Source organism: Pelophylax lessonae (assembly GCF_965119305.1).
Source record: "Pelophylax lessonae genome assembly, chromosome: 8".
Lineage (NCBI taxonomy): Eukaryota > Metazoa > Chordata > Amphibia > Anura > Ranidae > Pelophylax > Pelophylax lessonae.
In genome coordinates this window covers 285265648-285292867 of record NC_138775.1, presented here as the reverse complement: position 1 = coordinate 285292867, position 27220 = coordinate 285265648, and the positions used below count along the sequence as shown (strand labels likewise).

The window sequence follows — 27220 nt, the reverse complement described above, 5'->3', positions numbered from 1 at the left end:
ATAAGGGGCCCTGATGTATGGGGACACCTGATGTATGGGGGGTGCTGTGATGGGCACACCTGTTGCAAGCCGGTAGGGGCCCTAGTGCATTACTTTGCCCAAGGGCCCATGATACTATTAAAATGGCACTGACGGGAAGGGGGAGAGAAGGGAGAGACAGAGAAAGAAAGGAAGAAAGAAAAAGAAAGATAGGTAAAAGAGAAAGAGAGAGAGAGGAAGGGGATAGGAGAGAGAGAGAGAAGGAGAGAAAGAGAGAAGGGGAGAGAGAGAAAAGAGAGAGTAGGGAAGGATCGGGGGAGATCAATCTGGGCTGGTGGCAGTGATGGCCGAAAATGTAAAATTCAGATTTATTCTCCCTACAGAAATGTATTTCCGGTGTGAATGAGAAAGGGCTGAGCTGTGAGATTTTTGCCTTTCATCAGTATGCAGGCAGCGGGAGCCGTCTCTGCATGAGTCACCACCGGGAACGCACTGAGTGATTATACATTTCCGCGTCACTGGCGCACGTTAAAATTACCTCCCAGACAAAACAGGACGTCTTCTTAAAAAATAACGCCTAAATTGCTTCTCAGAATTTGACCGCGATGAAGATTCACCTTCTCCCATCTACTTACCTGAGAAATCTGAAGTAAATTTAATGACCTCGCCTATTTTGCGAAAAATAGTTTCTGGGTGCGCTGAGCAGGGTTTGAGCGTGGGAGGTCAGTGTTCTCTGATTGCTTGTCGGGGGAATTTCTGGTCTTCATAAATTTACTGTTTCCTTACTTAAAGTCCTATTTTCTTCCAGCCAGTCCAGTGACATCATGCTTTTCTTCTTCCACTGTGGCAGAGCGCATGCCATGGCACACAATAACGTGTGTTGCATTGAGGGCTTGTTCAGGCTTGCGATAAGGGGGCATTAAAAACACATGGATGAGCCAAGCTTTTAGTGCCCCCTCCCGAACCACTACATAATAAAATGACAGCTGTCAGGGGTGTTCATGTGCTTTGCTTCATACCTGCGACAAAAATTGTTGCAGTAGCGCTGCGAAAAGCGACCCATTCAATAGGGACACGCCACAAATGTCATGCAAGTGAGTGCTGCCCATTGGTTTAACCTTTATGGGGTCTAAATGGGCTCTAAAGGAAGATGTATTCTAACATAAACTATATTGTCAAAAGTATTGGGACGCCTGCCTTTACACACACATGAACTTTAATGGCATCCCAGTGTTAGTCTGTAGGGTTCAATATTGAGTTCACCCCAACAGGCTGGCCCTGAGCATCCAGACTATTTCCTCATCTCACCTTAAGACTTTATCATAGCCTTGATGTGCTACCATATGGACTATCGTTTTTATGTAGTGCTAACAGCTTGCGCCACTTGTTCCATTTCTTTTCAATATTGAGTTTGCCCACCCTTTGCAGCTATAACAGTTTCAACTCTTCTGGGAAGGCTGTCCACAAGGTTTAGGAGTGCGTCTATGGGAATTTTGGACCATTCTTCCAGAAATGCATTTGTGAGATCAGGCACTGATGTTGAAGAGAAGGCCTGGCTCGCAGTCTCCACTCTAATTTATCCCAAAGGTGTTCTATTGGGTTGAGGTCAGGACTCTGTGCAGGCCAGTCAAGTTCCTCCACCCCAAACTCACTCATACGTCTTTATGGACCTTGCTTTGTACACTGGTGCGCAGTCATGTTGGAACAGGAAGGGGCCATCCCTAATCTATTCCCTCAAAGTTGGAAGCATGGAATTGTCCAAAATGTCTTTGCATGCTGACACCTTAGGAGTTTCCTTCTTTGGAACTAAGGGGCCAACCCCTGAAAAACAACCCCACACCATAATCCCCAAGCAAGGTCCATAAAGACATGGATGAGCGAGTTTGGGGTGGAGGAACTTGATTAGCCTGTACAATCTGATAGGACATATGTGGGATGAATTAGAGTAGAAACTGTGAGCCAGGCCTTCACGTCCAACATCAGTGTCCGCCGCTGCTTCATGTTCTGTCACATTAGGAAACCTATTGGAACACGTAGCGGCCATGTTGGAATGCATCCAAGTTGTTCTCATCCAAAAGTCACTTCCGGTTGCAGAATCTGATAGGTAGCGGTATCCTGATAGAACACCGGTGCTGTCGGTAGAGGGGAAAACGATCCGGTCCTCTCCCCCTCTAGGCAGGAAGTCGAGTGAGGGCAAGCTGGCCACCACTCCACTCTATGGCCTTGAAGGACTGGAACAACGTCATACTGATAGAACATTCTGATAGAACACCAGTAAGCAGGGAAAACGACCAGGAAGCGGCGGGAGAGGGGCAAATCCGCTGCTGGGACCATTTTTATGAGAAAGAGGACCGCCTGCCCTGTAAGAAAAAATACCGGGGTTATGGCAGCTATCTGCTGCCATAACCCCCGTATTTAACATCAAAGTAGTGACATAAAAATGTGGCGGGCTGCCCGGAAGTGGTTAACATAAAAATGGGTTCTCCTGAGGCTGCTACTACCTGCACTGTGTATAGATGACAATTACTCTCAGGTCTTTCCTAGACAGATCGACCAACCTGCCAAATTATCTAAATACATTTTCTGGGGGGCGTCAGAGACATTGGTGCAGGGGCGTAACTACAGGGGTTGCAATTGCAAGGGGCCCCATGCTCCAGGGGGCCTGTGCGGCTCCCCTGTACACCTGGATAGGAGGGGGGGGGGGTGGGTGCAGTATGTAGAGAAATCACTGTCCTCCTTTTTCCTCCTGTAGCTGCAGGAGGAAAATGGAGGAGATTGGTTCCTCTGTATGCTGCCCCCCCCCCCCTCCTTCTATCCATTTCACTTGTTTTCTGCTGTCTCTGGGCCCCTGTGTGCTCCCCTGGTACCCCCCCCCCCCCCACCCCACACTGTGCTCCCTCCCCTCTCCTGCCGGCTGCTGCAGGGGATGTGTCACAATAGAGAACCAGGAAGGGGTCGGCAAATATGTAATATACCAGCTCCTTCCTTTTCTGAATGGACAGAGTCATAGTCAGTGACATTGTAAAAAAAAAAATTATAAAAAATAATACAATTAAAATACCAAAAAATAAAAACTACTGACAGCAGTGGCTGAACTTCCAGGATCACAAAGGTCACACTTGCGACCGTTCCCTGGCATTCCACCACCGTGGGGAGGCCCCAAGATGGCAGGAAGGGGGCCCACTGCAGAACTTGTGAAAGGGTCCCGCTGCGGGATCGTAATAAAGGACCCCGCAATGAGAGTAGAGGACCTCCAGGATCAGTGGGAAGAGCCCCGGGCTTGAAGGAAAGGGCCCCGGGCAGTGGTCCGGGGGGCCCTTCATGGTTTCTTGCACCGGGGCCCTGAAGGTTCAAGTTACGCCTCTGCATTGGTGTATTTTGTTCTCTGAAAAGGTGGAGATTGACTGTAACATAATTATGAATGGTCGCAGGCCATGCAGAGACACATAACTATGAGCGGCCATCTAAAGAGATTATTTTCTTTTCTGCAATGCAAATAGCGGTGAGTTATGGGATCACTGATACAGAAAGCCAGGCTCATGTTTAGTAGATGCTTTTATATGGCAATCATTTATCAAAGGCAAACTATATTAATGGGATTATAGAATTAGACGGATCAGGCTTGGTTGTGGAGGGGACAGTTTAGGGGCAGAGTGACAAAAGACGCAATTACTATGATAGACGCTGGCGCATTGTCATCCTGAATGTAAAGAATGTGAATGTATACAATGTATCCCCTGATGTCTACAAAAAAATCTAACAAGGTTTCTGGATGGGGACTTCATATATTGGGATAAGTCATTATTGCTTAACCACTTCTGGACTGGAAGGATTTTCCCCCTTAATGACCAGGCTATTTTTTGCGATTCGGCACTGCGTAACTTTAACGGAAAATTGCGCTGTCATGCGACGCTGTACCCAAATAAAATTGATGTCCTTTTTTTCCCACAAACAGAGCTTTCTTTTGGTGGTATTTGATCACCTGTGCGATTTTTATTTTTTGCGCTATAAACAAAAAAAGAGCGACAATTCTGCAAAAAAAAAAAAAAAATATTATTTTTCACATTCTGCTATATAACATTCCCAAAAAAAAAAAAAAATTAAAAAATCAAATTTTTTTCATCCTTTTAGGTTAATTTGTGTTCTGCTACATATTTTTGGGTAAAAAAAAAATCCCAATAAGCAGTTTTTGATTGGTTTGCGCGATAGTTAGATTTATGTCATTTTTATTTTTATTTTTTTACTAGTAATGGCGGCGATCTGCGATTTCTAGCGGGACTGCGACATTGCGGCGGACAGATCCCTAACTGACATTTTTGACACTTTTAGGGGGACCAGTGACATTACTACAGTAATCAGTGCTAAAAATATGCACTGTTACTGCAATAATGACACTGGCAGGGAAGGGGTTAACCTAGAGGCGATCAAGGGGTTAGATGTGAACATAGGGGAGTGTTTACTAACTGTGGGAGAGGGGCTTGTGAAATGACAATAGAGACCTGTGATCCTATATAGATGGATCAGAGGCGCTCTGTGATCATTCCAGAGAGAACAACGGTCAGTTGTGTTTACAACAGCTGACCGTTCTTCTCTCTCAGCGGGGAGCGATCACGGGTGCCCAGCGCCAATCGCTGCCGCCGGCCCCGTGCATCGGCATTCCTGCTGCCTAGTGGGGACGGGAGCGCGCCCCCCAGCACCACGCGACGGACTGACGTAGTACTACGTCGTTTTGCGCATCCGAGCCAGCCTGCCGCAGTAAAACTGCGGCGGGTGGTCAGCAAGTGGTTAACAGTATGTACTTAGACATGTCCTATATATTCCCTATATTGGCCAATGTTGTATCACTACAGCAGATGGTGGGGCTCCAATTACTAAAAGGACTCTAAGAACATAGGATTCTATTGTGCTATGGCAGTCCATTTACATAATGCACCGAAAATTAGATCTGCACCAATTTTTTTCCCCAAAATTGTATGTGCACTAGTGTGATTCGTGGTTTGTGCAGCGTGGGTTAGCTGGGATACATCAATGCAGTTTATAATGGATGGTATTACAGTGCACCATGGCTTGTACAGTAAGAAATAAACAGAGGGCGCACCGGCCTAGCGTATTATCCTCAATACAAATGGCTTTATTAGGTAAAAATACAAATTCATACTTATAAAACATAAGTTTAACAAAGGCACATCAACTCCAATGTTGCAGCATCGAAATTCTGCAAAGCCAACCTGAGGAAGAGGCAAGACCTCGAAACGTGTCAGCCAGTCTTATTGAGGGCTTCATACATGTGATGCGATAATCTTGATGCTGCACAAAATCACAAACATAAGTTCAACAAAGACACATCAACTCCAATGTTGCAGAATCAAGATTATCGCATCACAGATATGAAGCCCCAAATATGACTGGCTGGCAAGTTTCGAGGTCTTGCCTCTTCCTCAGGTTGGCTCTGCAGAATCTCGATGTTGCAACATTGGAGTTGATGTGCCTTTGTTAAACTTATGTTTATAAGTATGAATTTGTATTTTTACCTTATAAAGCTGTTTGTATTGAGGATAATGTACTAGGCCCATGCGCCCTCTTGTTATTTCTTGATTCTAGTGCATCCAGACATCCCCAGTCTTGAGAGGGCAGCAAGGCAGTTGTTATCCAGGGTGGGCAAGTTTAAGAGTTTAAGAGCCTACAGCAGGGGTCTTCAAACCATGGCCCTCCAGTTGTTCAGGAACTACAATTCCCATCATGCCTAGTCATGTCTGTGAATGTCAGAGTTTTACAATGCCTCATGGGATGTGTAGTTTCGCAACAGCTGGAGGGCTGTAGTTTGAGGATCCCTGGCCTAGAGTGACACCTTTGTGAGGACCACCTTTAAGTGCAGGAGATTGGTGTTGTTTATTTGTTGGAGATGGCTTGTAAAGTACGTTGACATGCGTCGCAGTAATCAGCATTAAAATGCAATTTTTTGGGGCCCTGTCAGTTGTATATATCAGTGGTTTTTGAGACCAGGGCCTGGAAAATTCTTCCAAAATCTTCCATGCCCCAAGATTAAGGCTTCATTCACACCTGAGCATTTTGAGGAGAAGTCCAGAATCACAGCAAAACACGGGACGCCATTATTTTCTTAATGGCACCCCAAACGCGATTTGATTGTGCCGCGATTTTAGTGCGACAAAATGCAGGAAATTGCAGCAAAAAATGGCAAGCACGTCTGGCCTTGTGCCAAAATTTGGAACATGAGCTTCTTTGGTGCGTTTTTGGAGCCGAGGGAGGCCCATTAAAATGAATGGTGCTGCTCCACTAATGCGACAAAAACAGGAAAAAGAAGCTAAAAAAGCAGGTGTCGCTGCAGTAAGCTTAGGCGTGAATAAAATTTATACTAACATAATACATTTATGGGAATTCAAAACATGTATTGAAATGCTGAAAAGCTCTGGATGAGTCTGGATGTTACTGTGGGGGAGGATGGGGGTTGTGGAGTGGGTAAAAAGATTCTGCAGGAACCCTGTTGAGGATGAGGTTTCTGGAGAAGCCTGGGGAGCACTGTGAGAGATGTGGGGGCATTGTGGGTCACTGTTGTAGGTTGGGGGCACTACGGAGGGCTGGAAGTTCTGTTGTGGAGGCACTGTGGGAAGCTGGACAACACTGGGGGAAGATAGGGGGCACTGTGGAGGCTGAAAAAAGGAACGGACAGAGGCGCACCAGCCTAGCGCATTATCTTTTAAAACAATTTATTATAAATGGAATTACATACACATTATACTCACAAGGCAAATGTGAAACATGGGCAAAAATGTGCAATAAAGGACCACCAAGAATCTCCACTGAGCATCCTCTGCTGGTACAGGCCGTGGTGGGATCTGGGGGCACTGTGGACCTCTATGGGAGCTTGGAGGGAACTATGAAAGGTGGGAGAAACCTTCCATAGGTTACATGGTCTGCAGCTGGCTGAAGGCTATGACGAAGGGAGTCCAAAGCGCAGAAAGGGGACAAACTGGCCTAGATGATGAAATTTAGTTCCTCAACAGCTGGAGGGACGTAGTTTGAGGATCTCTGGACTAGAGTGAGACCTTCGTGAGGCCCACCTTTGAGGCCCAGTCTTGAGAGGGCAGCAAGGCAGTTGTTATCCTGGGTGGACAAGTTTAAGAGCCTAGAGCAGGGGGTCTTCAAACTATGGCCCTCCAGTTGTTCAGGAACTACAATTCCCATCATGCCCAGTCATGTCTGTGAATGTCAGAGTTTTACAATACCTCATGGGATGTGTAGTTCCGCAACAGCTGGAGGGCCGTAGTTTGAGGATCCCTGAGTGACACCTTCGGGAGTCCAAAGCCCAGAAAAGGGGCCAATGCCCAGAAGTGGGCCACGGCTCCGGTGGTCAAGAGTCACTGGCCTAGATGATGAAATTTAGTTCCTCAACAGCTGGAGGGACGTAGTTTGAGGATCCCTGGACTAGAGTGAGACCTTCGTGAGGCCCACCTTTGAGGCCCAGTCTTGAGAGGGCAGCAAGGCAGTTGTTATCCTGGGTGGACAAGTTTAAGAGTTTAAGAGCCTAGAGCAGGGGGTCTTCAAACTATGGCCCTCCAGTTGTTCAGGAACTACAATTCCCATCATGCCTAGTCATGTCTGTGAATGTCAGAGTTTTACAATGCCTCATGGGATGTGTAGTTCCGCAACAGCTGGAGGGCCGTAGTTTGAGGATCCCTGAGTGACACCTTCGGGAGTCCAAAGCCCAGAAAGGGGCCAAAGCCCAGAAGTGGGGGCCACGGCTCCGGTGGTCAAGAGTCACTGGCCTAGATGATGAGATTTTCCCACAATAGAAGAGCTTTCAAAAGCCTGTGTCTTCTACCTTTCAAGCATTGCAGCCTCCATAAGAATCATTGGCATTCTACATTTCTGGGATTCAGCCATCCTCCCAGAATTCATGAGGAGACATCACAATTATTTTATAGCCTCGAAACAGGCTGTCTAATGAAAACCGTCTGGTTTTGTTTCCGTAAGTCCCGAAGAAGTGGAAAACTCCCTCCCCTCAACACCTCCTGAAACCTGTTGGCTATTCTTGATTGAACAATAAACATTTCACACCAATCATCGAGCTACGAGAACAATCCTACTAGGTGTTCCTAGCCCCCCAACTAAAAAAACTATTAAAATCTCAAAACATCCAAAAGTTATGGGACTGTCAAATGCCTTTCACTTTCCCCAACATTTTGGTTCCAGAACACAGCAGTAGTGTAGGAGAGGGAACTACAGTATGAGGAGGCAGACATAGGCATCCAACACTACTGGAAGTCGAGAGTGCCGAAAGGTCTGATGGAGGCCACAGAGCAAAAGTAGGAGACACCGGACCTCCCCAACCTAACCAACACTGTAACCATTCTATCCTCTATGCAAAACCAAAATTGTGGCTGTAGATATATAGTACTTCTGTTCCTCAGACAACGCAAGTCCGTGGCTAAGTAAAAAGTAAAGGGATCTTCATTCTCTATCCCTATGCTATTTCCTTTGCTGCACATTGTTGTCACAGGAGGCAGCTAGGGGGAAACATAGGAATGTGACAACCTCTCCACCTGAGCAAACTTCCCACCCTACCTTCAGGGCTGTAGTGACCCAGATATTAAATGATTATACGTACTAGCATGTTGGCTCAGCAGACCATGGCTGCCTTTATTATCTACTTGGCCAGTGAGAACAACCTGCCTTGTATATGAAAGCATGGGAGAACAAATGGCCTTTCCTATCCCAGTCTAAGCTGGATATACAGTGGTACATTTTTGAACCAAAATTTTCATTTCATTCCATTTTCAAATCATTAGTGGGGTGAAATCAACATCAACAGTGATGAGAAAATTAGACAGAGCAGGATGGCTAATTTTTCTTGGGCTAATTTCTAACATCATATTTATTTATTTTTTTAATAAAGTCCATTTATTCCATAATTGAATTTCAATTTTAAATGGCGCTGGAGTCAAGGGCTTCTAAACACATTCCTGGCTGCTATAGCGGCTGGGAGTGTGTCGGATTTCAGTTGGAAGTGATCACTTCCACAACCACTGCAACATGCCACCCCTCCCTCCCTGTGACCCCCATGCCTTTTATCCTGGGCTCTGCTGTTCCACCTGCTAGCCAATGGCAGCCATGGTAGGTGTCACTGGGTAGTGCTGAGCGAGGTCAGGAAACATTAATTTGCTGATCCTCCCGCCAGTCAGGGCCATCTTACTGAATGGGCACACTGGGCAGTTGCCCGGGGGCCCCACTTGCCCGGGGGGCCCCACCTGCCCAGCGACCCAGCCCAGCATTAGTCCCGATTCCCGCGTGCATCCCGCCACCGAACTCAGCAGGTGCCAAGCGTCTGTCGGCCCTGCGCTGCTGTCAGGCCACTTGGACCGTGGAGGGGGAGCCCATACCTGCTGGAATACCTGTCCACCTCCACAGGAACAGGCACACACAGGACAGATGAGTCTGACTCCCGTCCATGTGTGTGTTCACTGGACCCAGCCGCCGAACTTGGAAGCTGTCATTAGCCTGGCACTGCTGTACCAATAAATATCGCCTTATCGATAATTTGCATTTTTATTCTCGTGGGTGATTGTGTAGGCAGGGCCCCAGTGCACTGCATTGCCCGGGGGCCTATGATGCTCTTAAGATGGCACTGTCGCCAGTGAAGGAACCAGGAAGTGATACGTATTACATCACTTCCTGGGCCAGAGCGGTCATTCCCTGGGGGCACTAGCCAGGGAATAAGAAGTATAGCGCGCTTCGCGCATGCGCAGTAGGGAACCAGCTGTGAAGCCAAAAAGGCTTCACTGCCAGGTTCCCTTAACCCGAATGGCAACGGCAGCACCAGAGAGACGATAAGAAAATCAGCTTCGGGTGCCGACATCCCGGGCTCCCTGGACAGGTAAGTTCTAATATTTAAAAGTCAGCAGCTACAGTATTTGTAGCTGCTGACTTTAAATGTTTTTTCCTGGGGGGCGGAACTCCTCTTTATTAAGTGTCCTTCATTCCCATTTCAGAAAGTTGGGAGGTATGCTTATGGAGCAAGCAGCCCAACTATTGGGGGCAGTGTTCAAGGGGGAGGGGCCAGGAGCACCAGGGGGGAAGCTGAGAAGAAGAGGATCGGGGCTGCTCTGTGCAAAACCATTACACAGAGCAAGTAAGTTTGACATGTTTGTTATTTATAAAAAAACAAACAAACAAACAAACAAAATAAAACCTCAACCTTAGGCTCGGTTCACACTTATGCGATGCGGGAAGGCTGCGAATTCGCAGCCTGTTCCCGCATCGCAAACGCACCCTTGGCAGTTCACACTGCCATATGCGATACGCTGGGGGTGTCAATGTAATGTTAACGACACCCCCAGTTTGATCGCATATCGCAGTGCAATCTTACAGTTCGCACAGGATCGGATCGCACAAGTGTGAACCGCTGTGCGATCCGATCCTGATGCGGCTCAAAAAAAGGGTCCTATGCGACTTTACTGCGGGTGCGGTGCGAATTTAGCCTTACAAAGTGTATGGCTGAATTCGCACCGCACATCCAATCGCATGTAATGAAGGAGCAGTGCGCTCCGATATTACATGCGATCGCCGCAACCGCACATATGTGAACCGGCACTAAAGAGTTCCACCCTAAAATTAAACGTACCTCCATCTTCATGCCTGGGGTCACCTGAAAAACAAATGGATAATCGCAATTTTTTTACTTACCTGGTTTAGAAGAAAATATACTTACCTTACTTCCTCTTCCTCCTCTCGGTGGCCACGGCGATTCGTCACTCCCTGGCTTTGCAATGATTCCTGGGAGCTGAACGTCATCGCTCCCAGGAATCAATGCGCCTGCACCGGCCCCGACGTCAGTTCTGGTGCAGGCGCCGTTATACCTTGCTAAACAGCTTCTGGGCATGCCCAGAAGCTGTGCAGGGATGACGCTGAGGCACCGGAAGTGACGGCGGGGCCGGTGCAGTGCATCGTGGGACCGAAGAAGACGGAAGAGGACACAGAAGAGGATCACGCTGGCTTCAAGCTGCCCACACCTGAGATGGCAGCGCTGGACAATACTTTTTCAAGGTAAGTATTTCTTCTAAAAGGTAAGTGCAACCCGGGACAGTTCAGAGGCTAGCCATTGTGGAATGTACTAGCCCTGACTGTCCCGGGGGTATTTTTATTAAAAAAAGCTTTCCCAGGGTGGAACTCCGCTTTAATATCACTTTAACGTTTTGTTTTTGTTTTTTTAATCAAAAATATTGGTTTTATAAACCATTGCACCAATGTCAAAAAATCGCAACTATCACTATTTTATTTTCCAGGGTCTCCGCTTTCAGAAAATTTATACTGTTTGAGGGTTACGGAGACCTAAAATGTGTATTTTAACAAAAATTACTCTGGGGATTGAACTGGTTAAAAGCAAAAAAAATGTTGAACCTTTTTTTCGAACGCCATTTGTCAAACTGAGAATTTTTTATACAAATTTGCGTTCAAAAATCTACCCATGTATACTCAACATTGAGAAGATCAACTGGTACAAAAAGCAGTCACATAAAATATAAAAAGAACAGTAAAAAAATATAGACAGTCCCAGTCCCAGCCCTTCCTATGCCATACGGTCGCCCATCACATGGATACAAAGCCTTCGAAGTTGTTAAAATAACTGGCAACATTGTGTCTAATGATTTAATGTAATCCCGTTACTTGCCCATAAACTGCGACCCGCGTCATTCATTGGGGTGGTGATGGAATTGTTAGCTCTTCTTAGAGATTGTAAAAATTTTTAGAAGCCATCATCCCGTCTTTACCCATACAAGTCATAACCGGCAGTGACTGCAGCAGCTGCTGTTTTTAATAGCCCTCTCCGATCGTACAAAATTACGCTCTCTCGAGAATATGATTGCATGCAAATATCACAAAAACAGCAGCAGGGGATATTGGAGGCTCATTGGGTAGAGCCGGTGAATTTATCATAAAAGGAATGATCGCTTTCCATGAAAGATGATCTGAATCCAATCACTAAAATTCAGATTTTTATTACAGCGATGTCATTTCATAAAGTTGTGTTCCAATTCTGATGCTTTCTTTATAATAATCCCTGGTGATCCCGCCATGAAGGTCCTTGTTCAGGCACTTCCTGTTATAGGGTGACAATGTTCTGTCCCTGTCTCCCAACTGTGCTCCTGTTTGGCCACCCTGCCACATGGGAGTCTACAACCGGCCATTCCAACCAGGCTGGGACTGGACTGGTTGGACCCCCCAAATACTGTCCATGGAGTCCCTCCTGCTAAGTTCCCCCCACAGAGTTCCGGCTACTGGGTCCCAGCCCATAGGCCTCCCATCCAGCCCTCGGGAATTCAATGTAGGGGACAGTGGTGGGGGACCTCTAATGATAGGGACAGTGATGGGGGACCTCTAATGATGGGGACAGTGATGGAGGACCTCTAATGACGGGGACACTGATGGGAGACCTATAATAGTAGGGACACTGATGGAGGGACCTCTAATGAGGGGAGACACTGATGGGGGACCTCTAATGACGGGGACACTGATGGGAGACCTCTAATAATAGGGACACTGATGGGAGACCTCTAATGAAGGGGACACTGATGGGGGACCTCTAATGATGGGGACACTGATGGAGGGACCTCTAATGAGAGAAGCGCTGATGGAGGGACCTTTAATGAGGGGGGACACTGATGGAGGGACCTCTAATGATGGGGACACTGATGGGGGACCTCCAATGAGGGGGACACTAATAGGGGACCTCTAATTAGGGGGACACTAATGGGGGATCTCTATTGAGAGGGACACTGATGGGGGACCTCTAATGAGGAGGACACTGATGGGAGACCTCTAATAATAGGGACACTGATGGGAGACCTCTAATGAAGGGGACACTGATGGGGGACCTCTAATGATGGGGACACTGATGGAGGGACCTCTAATGAGAGAAGCGCTGATGGAGGGACCTTTAATGAGGGGGGACACTGATGGAGGGACCTCTAATGATGGGGACACTGATGGGGGACCTCCAATGAGGGGGACACTAATAGGGGACCTCTAATTAGGGGGACACTAATGGGGGATCTCTATTGAGAGGGACACTGATGGAGGGACCTCTAATGATGGGGACACTGATGGGGGACCTCCAATGAGGGGGACACTAATAGGGGACCTCTAATTAGGGGGACACTAATGGGGGATCTCTATTGAGAGGGACACTGATGGGGGACCTCTAATGAGGGGGACACTGATGGGAGACCTCTAATAATAGGGACACTGATGGGAGACCTCTAATGAAGGGGACACTGATGGGGGACCTCTAATGATGGGGACACTGATGGAGGGACCTCTAATGAGGGGGACACTGATGGGGGACCTCCAATGAGGGGACACTAATGGGGGATCTCTATTGAGGGGGACACTGATGGGGGACCTCTAATGAGGGGGACACTGATGGGGGACCTCCAATGAGGGGGACACTAATGGGGGATATCTAATGATGGGGACACTGATGGGGGACCTCCAATGAGGGGGACACTAGTAGTGGACCTCTAATTAGGGGGACACTAATGGGGGACATCTAATGGAGGGGTACACTGATGGGAGACTTCTAATGAGGGGGACACTTATGCTGAGTGTCACAGTGCGAGAACTGACTCCATGAATATCCCTTCATCAAACACCCCCACGATCCATGCCCCACCTCAAATAACGCCCCCCCCCCCAAAAAAATATATATATATTAATTCCCTCCTAGCACAAATCCTAAAATTTCCCCGCCTAGTACATATCTTCCTCCCCCAATTTGAATCCCTTCCTCCCAGCACAAATTCCCCCCTCCTAGCACAAATCTTCTCCCCCCACCATCCCCCTTTCCAACACAACTTCCCCTAGATCGCTGCTCTTAGCACCCCTCCCAAGTTCCCCTCTTAGAACATTACTTACCCCCTGCCGCCCCTAAATTCCCTATTCCAACACAAATCCCCTCCCCCCAAATATCCTTGTGGCACCCCTCACCTCTCATGATACCACAGTGCCAAGGACAATCTCCCCTCCTGCCCACCCTTTGTTCCAACTCTGCCTGGGATTTATGACATCATTTTGGCCTAGGCCAGAAACCAGGAAGTAACTAAAGAAATGTAAAAAAGTTTAAAACTAGTAAATATGATTTAACTTTCTCTCTGTTTACTAATGCTAGCAGCATGAGAAATAACAATAGTCAATGTTGACTAAGAGAGTGACGTTCCGCTTTAAGAGGATAACTGAGGCGGGGTGCTATGATATTCTCAGGAGGCAATGTACAGCACCCTGCTGGCCCCACCCACCAGCCATGATCTGCCTGCATTGCATAGAAAAGCAAAGAGACCTGACATCACAGGGCCTACAATAAGGTATGCAATTACATTTTAGGAAAGAACCAAGGAAGGCAAAACAGAAGCAGATTAAACTTCAAATTTAAAAATAAAATGTCCGTTCTTACTGATACATGGTGCTTTAGCTAATTAAATGTCATCCACCTAGGTTTTAGACCAACTATGACCTTTAATAGCCGATACAAGAGTATGTGAATTAATTTACGAATCTTTAGTGGGCTAAACGGGTTCTATATAGCAGCCCTTCGGTCAGAGATGGGCCGGAGTTGCCCTTTAAATATCTTAACACTACAATGTTGCATTCTGTTAATGAATGAGCGGGATCTGCGGGGACAACATGGCCTCCATGCCATCCCGTGAATTAGGCAATAGACAAAAACAAAAACCTGTAATGTTGGGGACACTGATGGGGGACCTCTAATAAAGGGGACCGTGATGCGGGACCTCTAATGATGGAGTAATTGATGGGGGAGCTCTAATGAGGGGGACACTGATGGGGGGAGCTCTAATGAGGGGGGCACTGATAGGGGACCTCTAATGATGGGGACACTGATGGGGGACCGCTAATAATGGGGACAGTGATAGGGGACCTCTAATGATAGGGAATCTGATGGGGGAGCTCTATTGAGGGGGACGCTGATGGGGGACCTCTAATGAGAGGGACACTGATTTTGGACCTCTAATGATGGGGGGACATCTAATTATGGGGACACTGATAGGGGACCTCTAATGAGGGGGACACTGATTGGGGGCCTCTAATGATGGGGACACTGATGGGGGAGCTCTAATGAGGGGGATGCTGATGGGGGACCTCTAATGAGGGGACACTGATAGGGCACCTCTAATGATGGGGGGACCTCTAATGATGGGGACACTGACAGGGGGGTGCTGATAGGGGAACTTTAATGAGGGGGGGCACTGATAGGGGACCTCTAATGATGGGGACAGTGATGGGGGAGCTCTAATGAGGCTGACACTGATGGAGGACCTCTAATGATGGGGACCTCTAATGTGGGGAGACACTGATGGAGGGACCTCTAATGATGGGGACACTGATGGGGGACCTCCAATGATGGGGCTACTGATGGGAGACCTCTAATGAGGCTGACACTGATGGAGGACCTCTAATGATGGGGACACTAATGAGGGACCTCTAATGAGGGGGACACTGATAGGGGACCTTAAATGAGGGGGACGCTGATGGGGGACCTCTAATAATGGGGACACTGATGGAGGGACTTTTAATGAGGGGGGATACTAATGGGGGACCTCTAATGATGGGGACACTGATGAGAGACCACTAATGATGGGGACAGTGATGGGGGACCTCTGATGATGGGGACAGTGATGAAGGACCTCTAATGATGGTATTGCATAAGGTATGCAATAAAATTTGATTAACATGTTCATGAGAAGGGAGGAAAGAACCAGGGAAGGCAAAACAGAAGCAGATTAAACTTCAGCTTTAAACAAAATATGTCTATATTAGCATTATTATATTAAATATAGCAAATTAAATCATCCACCTAGAAATTAGATCTACTATGACCTTTAATAGCTATTACAAGACTATGCAAATTAGTTTACGAATATTTAGTGGGCTAAACAGGTTCTATATAGACGCCCTTTTGCCAGAGATGGGCCGGAGTTGCCCTTTAAATATCTTAACACTGCAATGTTGCATTCTGTTAACGAATGAGCGGGATCTGCAGGGACAACATGGCCTCCATGCCTTCCGGTGAATTAGGCAATAGACAAAAACACAGCTCCTGTGCCATCCATGTCCAATTAACAATAACTGAATACAAGGTGCGGATATGTATTGTGTGCCGTCACTCTCTTTATTCCGGTGGGGTTAGGTTCATATTCCGCGGATGGTTTCCTGGTAAAACGCGGGAATTCCCAGTAGCTTCTCCAACCCCATCATACTCCCTGACGTCTTATCTTGCTGGATAAATACAATGGAGGCGGCGGGGGGATATTACACATCCAGGCTTGTGTTCAATTCCCCGACAAGGAGAGCAGTCACATTACAGGCACCCATACAAAATGGAGCCTTGCTCAGAGCAGCCAATCAGAATTCAGCTGCCATTGACCATTCACTAAACAACCGTGAACAGGGAGAGCTTCCCTTCTGCAGGTTACATTTCCCTTTTTTTGATGGTCTTAGTCCCAAGACTAAAGCTGACCATGCACTAGTAGATTTTCAACAGAAAGCTATAAACACAAACAGGAGGGTGCAAACGCCTAGTGCATTACCAAACAAACTTTAAAATACACACTCCAAAATCCTCACAAGTGTAATGTGAATCAAGCATATTCTAATCACATAATCTTGATCCAGCACAAAGGGACGTCACACTGCCCTTAGATTTGTCTACCTATCACAGCCCCCCTTACATCAGGGTCCTCAGCTGAGCCCCCCTTACATCAGGGTCCTCATCAGAGCCCCCCTTACATCAAAGTTCTCATCAGATCCCCCTTACATTAGGGTCGTCATCTGAGCCCCCCCCGCTTACATCAGGGTCCCCATCAGAGCCCCCCTCACATCAGGGTCGTCATCTGAGCCCTCCTTACATCATGGTCCCCATCATAGCCCCCCTTACTTTAGGGTCCTCATCAGAGCACCCCTTACATCAGGGTCCCCATCAGGGCCCCTTTACATCAGGGTCCCCATCACAGTCCCTTCTTACATCAGGGTCCTCATCACAGCCCCGCCCCCTTACAACAGGGTCCCTATCAGACCCCCCCTTACATCAGAGTACAGATTGGAGGTCACAGGAGATGCGGATGCCACCGACAGAGGAAGAACTCCGGCCACTTTACCTTGCCAAACCGGCATTACAGCCATCTTATCACAAGGTAGTTCAGACCTCTATCTCCATACCTCCTGTGGCCCAATAAGCATTGTTTGGGAAAGCCCTACCAGCAGCTATATGAGAACTAGCTCAATTCAGCGCAAACCTATGGAATTGATACATCTCTCTCCTTAAGGGTATGCCCTATTTTCGCATGTGGCCCTTTTTAATGAAGCTTTCAAGTATAGAATTTTTGATATCATGATTATGAGAACCTGTATGACTAAATCTACTACAGTTACTTGCCCCTGAGGAAGCAACGGCGAAACATGTTGGGCACTGTTTGTGGATACTAGCCGTCATTCGGCTAAATCATTTGAGGTCATCGGGAAAATTATATCTACAGCTCTATATATTAATGGAAATCTTCAATGTATTTTTATGTTCTGTCTTTTTGATATACTACTAATAAAATATCTAGATTTTATCTGTTTTTGACTTAAACCTTTATTGGGTACCATTTAAGTCCCCCCTTTCTATAGCCTTCCACATGCCACTGTAGTGGCTACTTACATCAGTTGTTTCTGATGTTCAAATAACATATTAGGGACGTGGGTACCAGCCCATATCTTAGACTATCATTTATCACATTCTTTCAATGACAAACCCCAATTTTTTAACATTGGAGTTCTCTGTTATAAGGGGGGGGGGGGGGATTAAAATGTAGACCATGGGCAGCCTCGGCTGACCTTAATCCTCAATCTGTGCACATTAAGGACATACCACTGACGCTAGCTGTGGGCCATAGTTTGGAGACACCTGACCTTTTGCTTGGTTCAAGTCATGTGACCCAAAACCAAAGACTCCCCATTATTGCCTTTTTATGTTGTATTGGGAGTCTCGTTCATTTACAGCCAATGTGTTTCAGGGGTTCTGAGGAATGGGTCCTTTACCTTCTTTATCCTCCACCCCCCCCCCCCCCACACACACACACACACACACACACACATACATTCCATAGGATTACTCTACAAAGTCCAGCATTCATTTCTCTCCAATTTTCCAAACTTCGAGCCATACATGGAAGACACCACCCTCCCCAATGCATGCGTACAAGCCTTAACTAAATCACTTTATGGAAGCACTTTGCCCATTCAGGGCTTTGTAAATGTTTCATGGCCTTAGATACTCTATTGCTTTTAATCCAACAGACCGTTTGTCTTTTGTCCCCTGCTTGGCCAAAGCTGGCACATCACAGGTCTTCTTTAAGGGTACAGGTCCAATCCAATTTAGCTCAATGGCCCAGCTCAGGGCACAATGGATTTTACATTGGATAGAGTGTGGACGGGTTAAAACATATCCTGTGGCCAGGACAAGAAGTAGAGGGAATGTCCTTATTGGGGATCCAGATAGCAAAATAAGTTCTGATCATTGCTCACTTTATCCATAACCAAAAATAAATAAATATTTACCTGTAACTGTGCCTAATGACATTACCATTTGTCAATCAGTTTTGTTACAATCAATAATATATTCTAAGATCAATGAATAAGAGGTGCTATTAAGGGAACCATAGAAACAGCTGACATGACTCTCAGCTGACGCTCAAGCTAACAATCTGCTGCTCCTCCCCCACCTGACTCTCCTCCTTTCCAATATCTAATGTGGGGTCTGTTTTACTTCCACTAAATACCCCATAGCTAGGGTTGCCCCTACATCCCTTTAAAACCGAACACATATTAATTACACAGGTTCTGTGGCTGATTAAACTCCCTTAGTGCCTTATCTGCGTTAAATTCGACTCAGAACCTGTGTAATTAATAACTGTTTGGTTTTAAAGGGATGAGGTGGCAACCCTACCCATAGCACAAGCTATCGCTAATAGTCTAGGGAAGCCTTTCTCAACCTTTTTAATATAGATCAGTCAGACCCTTAAAATCAGTTCAGGCCCCAGGGAACCCCTGCTAATAATTACCATATCTACAGCTTATGGCACCATGGCATAAACAGTAAGCCAGTTAGGCTGTGCCCCCTTACATCAACAGTCAATAAAAATAAAAAAAAACCTATATACAGTAAATAGCCAGTGTGGACAGGTTTCCCTAGATTGGTAGTCAGTGAAAGGGGGTCCCTTTAAATTGGTAGTCATTGGGAGAAGGGTTCAATTACACTGGTGGTCAGTGGGACGAATGCTCCTTACATTGGTGGTCAGTGGGACGAATGTTCCTTACATTGGGGGGCAGTGAGAAGAAAGCTCCTTACATTGGTGGTCAGTGGGAAAAATGCTCCGTACTTTGGTGGTCAGTGGGAAGAATGTTCCTTACATTGATGGTCAGTGAGAAGAATGGTCCTTACATTGGGGGTCAGTGGGAAGAATGTTCCTTACATTGATGGTCAGTGAGAAGAATGCTCCTTACATTGGTGGTCAGTGGGAAGAATGCTCCTTACATTGGGGGCAGTGGGATGAATGCTCCTTACATTAGTGGTTAGTGGGAAGAATGCCCCTTACATTGGTGTTCATTTGGAAGAATGTCCCTTACATTGGGGGTCAGTGGGAAGAATGTCCCTTACATTGGGGGTCAGTGGGAAGAATGTTTATTATATTGATGGTCAGCGGGGAGAATGCTCCTTACATTGGTGATCATTTGGAAAGAATGCAACCCTTAAATTGGTGGTCAGATGGAAGAATTCTCCTTACATTGGTGGTCAGTTGGATGAATGCCTCTTACATTGGTGGTCAGTGGAAACAATGCCTCCTACATTGGAGGTCAATGGGAACAATGCCACTTACATTGGTGGTCAGTGGGAAGAATGTTCCCCAGATTGGTGGTCAATGAGAAGAATGCTTCCCATACAGATCATTGGTGTCAGTGGCATCGGTGAGAGGCAGAAATTTCTAAATTCCTAAGGAACTCTTAGGAACCTCAGGAGGAACCATAGGGTTCCAAAGAACCCTGGTTGAGAAAGGCTAATCTAGGATAATATGACAAAGAGAGGTAATACGACAATCCTGAATGTTTTTGTTAATAATACAAAAGATAATTTACTGAACATAAATGAAAGGGGTTTAGGCCAACATTATTAAAAACTTTCAGTACATGCTGTATTACATGCTGCTCATACTCACTGGCATTCGTTTTCTGCATTCTGCAAAAAAAACTGCTTGATGCTGCTGTTCCCTGTCCCTCCCTCCTTGTCTGTGTCCCAGCTGGAGCCTGAAATTGTGTAGACCAGCCTTTGCCACATCTACTGAGCATGCTTCAGTTTCAGTTCCCTTCTAAGATGTTCATGTCCTCCTTTTTCTTATCTGTGCAGCCCACATGACTATAGTCAGAAATGTGGGAGTATACACAGGGATTATTGACCAGCCCACTCCCTCCCTTCTCCATGCCCACTAAACTGCTAAATACAACGGGGGCAGGATTTTACATGTTGATTCATGAAGGCTTCACCTCCCCGTAATTGAAAGCACGTACAGTACAAACCATAGATACAGGCTGGAGGGGCTTGAAATAGGCTGTGACTGGCAAAACCTCCCCCTCCATAGCCTACACCATGTTTTTTGCACAAAAATAATAAATAGTTGAGAGCAAATACATATTCGTATGATGATTTACAAATGTATTTTTTATAATGAATATTTTTTTGAACATGTGATCGACAGCAGAGAACTAGAAGCTCCTCCCACAGATTTCCCTGCAGGTAGGCTGGGACAGAGCTGGGTCACATGACAGCTGTTTATCAATTATGAACAAAAGGTACTTGGATATTTTTATTTTTTTATTAAAATAAATACAGTGCCATCATCCATAAACGTAAAAAGATGGGATAATGTAAATTAAACAGTGTGCATTTAGTATTACTTTAACTGGTAGGAACTTTAGACAAAGCACCCGGTTTATCCATAAACATACTATGTTACTAACTCTTTGATATTGAGTGAAAATCAGAAAACAAAAGTTGAGAGTAGAATTATGTAACAGGCCATGACCTGACCAGACCCGCCCCCGAGGAGCATATTTAAAAAAAAAAAATTCTATTATGTCATCTTTTGTCTGCAGTGTTAGAGGGGCTCCTCCTACTTCCTTTTGTAGAAGTTTGAAAAGGATTCCAGCAAAGACATGATACAGAAGAGTTCCAATATGTGTAACATTAAGTACAGTATTACAAGGCCTTTAATAATTCGTATCCAACTATATCTTAATATGACCTACAAGAACCAGCCATACATGTCACAAGTACAAAGTACTGCAAGAATGTTTAGTTTCCACATCCAGAGAAGCCGAAGTCAGGTTTCCGGAGCTTACACAGGTCCATAAAATCCCTTTCTGGCCCCCAAGGGACAGTGCTGGGCCAAGACATAGAGCAGTAGAGCAGTCATATTGGGAGAGGGGGAGGGAGGGACATGGTGGTGGCCAAATGGAGCAGCTCAGAAGCAAGGAAAGATGAGTACATGCTGGGTTACTTTAAGGGTGAGAGACCTCAGATGGAAGCTGCATTCCTGAAGCTCAGCCTGACTATTGCGGAATCAATTTGCATCACCAAACTCATAGAATGCCAGCTTCCACCTGAAGCTTCTCGCGCAAGTATTTTGCTTTTCTTGTCAGATCCCCTTTGCAAGTAGGAATCAAAATCAGCCACTTTTTCTTTTCCCTCTGCCACTTTGTTGAATTATTCACCGCTCCTCTTGTGGTTGTGTGAATATCGCCTTCAGAAAAACCCCTACAGCTCAATAAAATTTACATTTTTGCAGTCTGCCTTCTTCCACGGCTCCCTGTGAACCTTCGACAGCGCCAAATATCCATGACAAGATATTATGGGAGAGCCGGGCATAAGAAGAGCTTATTTCTCATGGGCGATTGGGGTTGGAGGCTGCACCTGCAAAGACGCCTGTACGCCGATTAGGAACCTCAGTCCACATTCCAGACGTCTTAAAAAAAACGTCTTGGATATTGGACAGAAAGATCCCCAAGGGCCTGCCTCTTCAAATTGTCTATTTATGTGAAACAAGAGCAGCTGAGAGAGGGGGTGACAATTCCAGAATGAGCATGAGATCTGGTACATATGAGCCTCATAGAGAGTGGGGGGATGAAGTCCTCCACAATCAACTACTGCCTGAATACAAACACATTAGAAAGATAGAGATTGAGCAATGGGATGAATGGATGGATGGAAGGAAGGATGGATGAATGAGTGGATGAAGGAAGAATGGATGGGTAAAAAGAAAGCAGGATGAATGAATTGATTGATGGTTGGATGGAAGGAAGAAAGGATAGATGAATGGATGGAAGGAAGGAAGGAAGAATGGATGGATGGATAAAAAGAAAGAGGGCTGAATTAATTGATTGATGGATGGATGGAAGGAAGGATAGATGAATGGATGGAAGGAAGGAAGGAAGAATGGAGGGATAAAAAGAAAGAGGGCTGAATTAATTGACTGATGGATGGATGGATGGATGGAAGGAAGGAAGGAAGGAAGGAAGGAAGGATAGATGAATGAATGGAAGGAAGAAAGAATGGAGGGATAAAAAGAAAGAGGGCTGAATTAATTGATTGATGGATGGATGGAAGGAAGGAAGGATAGATGAATGGATGGAAGGAAGGAAGGAAGAATGGATGGATAAAAAGAAAGAGGGCTGAATTAATTGATTGATGGATGGAAGGAAGGAAGGAAGGAAGGAAGGAAGGAAGGAAGGAAGGAAGGAAGGAAGGAAGGAAGGAAGGATAGATGAATGAATGGAAGGAAGGAAGAATGGAGGGATAAAAAGAAAGAGGGTTGAATTAATTGACTGATGGATGGATGGAAGGAAGGAAGGAAGGAAGGATAGATGAATGGATGGAAGGAAGGAAGAATGGAGGGATAAAAAGAAAGAGGGCTGAATTAATTGATTGATGGATGGATGGATGGATGGAAGGAAGGAAGGAAGGATAGATGAATGGATGGAAGGAAGAATGGATGGATAAAAAGAAAGAGGGCTGAATTAATTGATTGACGGATGGATGGAAGGAAGGAAGAAAAGATGAATGGATGGAAGGAAGGAAGGAAGAATGGATGGATAAAAAGAAAGAGGGCTGAATTAATTGATTGATGGATTGATGGATGGATGGAAGAATGGAAGGAAGGAAGGATAGATGAATGGATGGAAGGAAGGAAGAATGGATGAATGGAGGGAATGAAGAAAGGTAGGAAATATAGATGGATGAATGTATAGAGGAAGGAATGAAGGAAGGAAGGAAGGAAGGAAGGAAAGATCATCATCAGATGGTATCAAGCAGAAAACACTTCACTTTCAGTCTAAATGCAAACCTCCTACAAAGTGGTGGACAAAGTCAACAAAGGGCTTCTGTGCAAAACTATATTTGGGTCCCCTAAATTCAACTACTACCTGAATAGAAACAGATAGATAGATAGATAGATAGATAGATAGATAGATAGATAGATAGATAGATAGATAGATAGATAGATAGATAGATAGATAGATAGATAGATAGATAGATAGATAGATAGATAGATAGATAGATAGATAGATAGATAGATAGATAGATAGATAGATAGATAGATAGATAGATAGATAGATAGATAGATAGATAGATAGATAGATAGATAGATAGATAGATAGTCAAAGCTCTCTCGTGGATCATAATATACAATTGGCATCAAGCAGAAAACACCTCACTTCCAGTCTAAATACAAGCCTCCTATAAAGTGGTGGACCAAGTCACCAAAGGGCGCCTGACCAAATTTATTGGCCCACCTCACTGAACTATTCTCCAGGTACAAAAAAAAGTATTCACTGTGGATAGAGAGGGTTAGAAAAGCAACCTATGTAAACTTTCTCAGTATTCATACTATACAATTGGAGGCAAACACCGCCTTTGCTTCCAGTCCAAATGGCATCAAGAAGAAATGGGAGATCCGTCCTACATATCTCACACTGGCCTGACCCACATCTAGTATTAATGGGCCCTTAAGTCCCAGAGAGCCCTTGTGCAGCTGCACAGTCTGCACAAATGCCATGCACGCCCTTGCTGATACACGCTCTCCCGAATGCGCTGCTCAAAGAGGTATTTTAAAAGTTCGGCCAACCCTTCTATCTGTGCCAAGCACATGGCTTGTTGCAAAGTCTAAAAAAAATCCATCTTTCTGCATACATGCCGAAGAATTACTCTGTGCCTGTGCTCCCCCCCCCCCCCCCCCGGTCTCCTGCTGTGCCCAAATGCAACACTAAAATAAAATAATCAACCATATCGGTGGAGGAGAATGAAAGGAGTGGATATTGCTCCCTGGTCTTGCATCCCAGAGTGGCTCCTCTACTGCCGAATTGGTTCATGGTCTTGGCTGTGGCTCCAAAGACCCGTTTAATAGGGTTGTTTTAATAACATGCCAGCTCTGGTAATAAAACATTTTTAGACGAGGGCTACAGTTACGACCAATGGAGCCCAAAAAAAAAAAAAAAAGCTTTCAAGACCAGGCTCCGGTCTTTGCTGCAGCCAAGGCACTACAAGCCCCAGTGTTGGCACACTGGGGCTGCAGTTTGCATACTGGAGATGGTATGCTGCGGCCAAGGCACTACAAGCCCCAGTGTTGGCACACTGGGGCTGCAGTTTGCATACTGGAGATGGTATGCTGTGGCCAAGACACTACAAGCCCCAGTGTTGGCACACTGGGGCTTGCAGTTAGCATACTGGAGATGGTAGTTGGCATGCCAGGGCTTGCAGTTGCAATACCGGAGATTGTAGTTGACCCACCGGGGCTTGCAGTTGCAATACCGGAGATAGTAGTTGGTGTACCGGGGCTTGCAGTTGGCATACTGGAGATGGTAGTTGGCATGCCAGGGCTTGCAGTTGCAATACCGGAGATTGTAGTTGACCCACCGGGGCTTGCAGTTGCAATACCGGAGATAGTAGTTGGTGTACCGGGGCTTGCAGTTGACATACCGGAGATTATAGTTGGCTTGAGGTTGCTCATCATCTTTATGAGGATGAGCCTAAGATTAAAACAAATATTTTGCAAGAACAGGAGCTTGGCAGCGTACGGGAAAATTAGGAGGCAATCGAAAGCTCATGAAATGCTGGCGTTGAAGAGAAAGCAAACACGAGCCAATCTTAAGACTCTTTAAAAAGAGAGCAAATTAAATATTAAGCCCCAAAAAAGAGAGGATCTTTTTTTCGAGGCTTGTTCTCTGAAGCTCCTTCTTTAGTGACAGGAGGAACAGGGAGAGAAATTGCAAATCACAACCATTTTTTCCCTGACATGTGCTTGCCGATGTGAGCCTTTGCAGTTCCATCTGGCTAAGACAGGGGTTTTTGAAAGCTACTTCACCTCTCCCGGCTTTCATACATTTTCTAATACAAAATTACCCGTGGTACATACATCACCGTGGCCAAGAAGACAGCAATTAGATGAAGGATCTAGGCTTGGCGATAGCCGTGCGCAAATCCATCTCCTCCATGCAAACCTATTCGGAGGACAGTCTACTTAATTACGTGCTGTCAGTGGGGAGAAAGGAGAGGGGCTCGAGGATTTTTTTTCGAAGCACAGTTCTGCAGCGTGGAAAAGGGGGTTAAGCTGCCTCGTCTTCTCTTCTGTCACCATGATCTGGTACCTGTAGCTAAACCTAAGAACCTCCACCCTATAAATATTCATTCTTTTAATAACGGTTGGCTTCAACGTGTAGCAAGTTAGCCTTTTAACAACCATACTGGCACAAGTAATGGATTTTCCAGCACTGGGGAGACTCCCTTTGCTCTTCAAAAAAAAATATATATATATATATATACAGTAAATATATGGAAGCCACCAATGCAATGTAGCAAAGAACATTTTTAATGAATACATAGGAAGCCAATAAAAAGCATCAAGAACAGAGTACACTATCTGAACCCAAATTAGCTCCATCCCTTATTCCAGTCACATATGTACACAGATGCATTAGAAGGATGATATTCAAGCTTGCGCTGGTCGAACGAAAAGGGGGGGGGTGGGTTAAATTTGATTGAGAGTGGACAGTGCAGAGGGGAGGAGGATTGGGGGGGGGGGGGTACGGCATTGGGGATTTAAATAAATAAAAGTTTTTTCATGTGACATTTCAATGGCAGAATGCAATGTGACATTCAGAAGGATTAATGGGTCTCCTCTCTGAGGATAGACTCAGTTTGGATATAGGTGATTGATTTAGGAACCCCCGTGCAAAGTCTCCAGTGATAGGGGTCCCCCCCCCTCTTTTTTTTTTTTTTTTCCTTATGCATCAAAGATGCTAAAATCAAAAAAATAATAATCCCCTGCATTTTTTTCCCCCATTGAGATATTGCAGGAATGCCATCAACCCCCCCTTAGCCGTATCACCCACCTCCACCATCATGACTGCAATCAGGATGCATTCTCTTACCTTATAGAGGATGCAATGCTGTGATCAGGGTCCAGTCCTCTTGTTGCATCAGTTGAATCTTTTTTTTTTTTTTTTCTCCCCCTTTTTTTTCAGTGAAGATTTTTAAGGATCCAAGCCTGTGTCCACCCTGTAGGTTCCTTAAAGCCAAGAGCAGGAGAAGCTGGGCATCCCCCCCCACAGTAGAAAATCCTTTAGCAGTTTCGGTCCAGTGAGAGCAGCAGCAGCAGCAGCAGCAGAGGCACCTCAATCACAGCATCAGCATCAGAGGCTGTACCGGTTCCTCTGCAGGCCACATCTCTCATTGCTTCTACATCACTACCGCATTCCTGCTAATAGAGCCGCCCCACCAAGATACTGCTACTTCTGCTGCTTCGCCTCTGTGCAGCCAAAAGGCAGCAGCAATGTCCCCTGAGGAGGGGTCCTGGCATCCAGCACAGGCAAGGGCAAGCTGGCAGAATTATTATTATTTTTTTTTTTTTTTGTTCCCCCCCCAATGAGGGCAAATTTATATCCAGCTGGCCAAGATAACACGACTCTAAGCCTCCTGTACTCCCATAGTCAAGGGGGAGGCGAATAGGGCGCTTTAACCCTTTCCAGCCTTAGCTGTTGTAGTAATCCAGCAGCTGTCACCCATTGCTGAGGATAGGATAATTTTGGAGGCTTCAAGGGTCAGTCCACCCAAAAGTGATATTTCTGG

The 27220-nt window shown here is 45.8% G+C and overlaps 1 protein-coding gene across 10 annotated transcripts in view; it reads right to left on the bottom strand.

The window, feature by feature from the left end:
- The window catches only part of DAB1 (DAB adaptor protein 1), a 1145503-nt gene extending 1118612 nt beyond the window's left edge, over nucleotides 1–26891 (bottom strand). For 8 of the 10 annotated variants that reach the window (XM_082264811.1, XM_082264813.1, XM_082264812.1 and 5 more), the window contains exon 1: nucleotides 26524–26890. The gene's annotated coding sequence lies outside the window, so the exon portion shown is untranslated. Of the gene's footprint in view, nucleotides 1–26523 lie in introns of all 10 variants that reach the window. The other 2 variants (XM_082264815.1, XM_082264809.1) reach the window with 1 other exon arrangement.
- Between the last annotated feature and the right edge of the window lie 329 nt (nucleotides 26892–27220).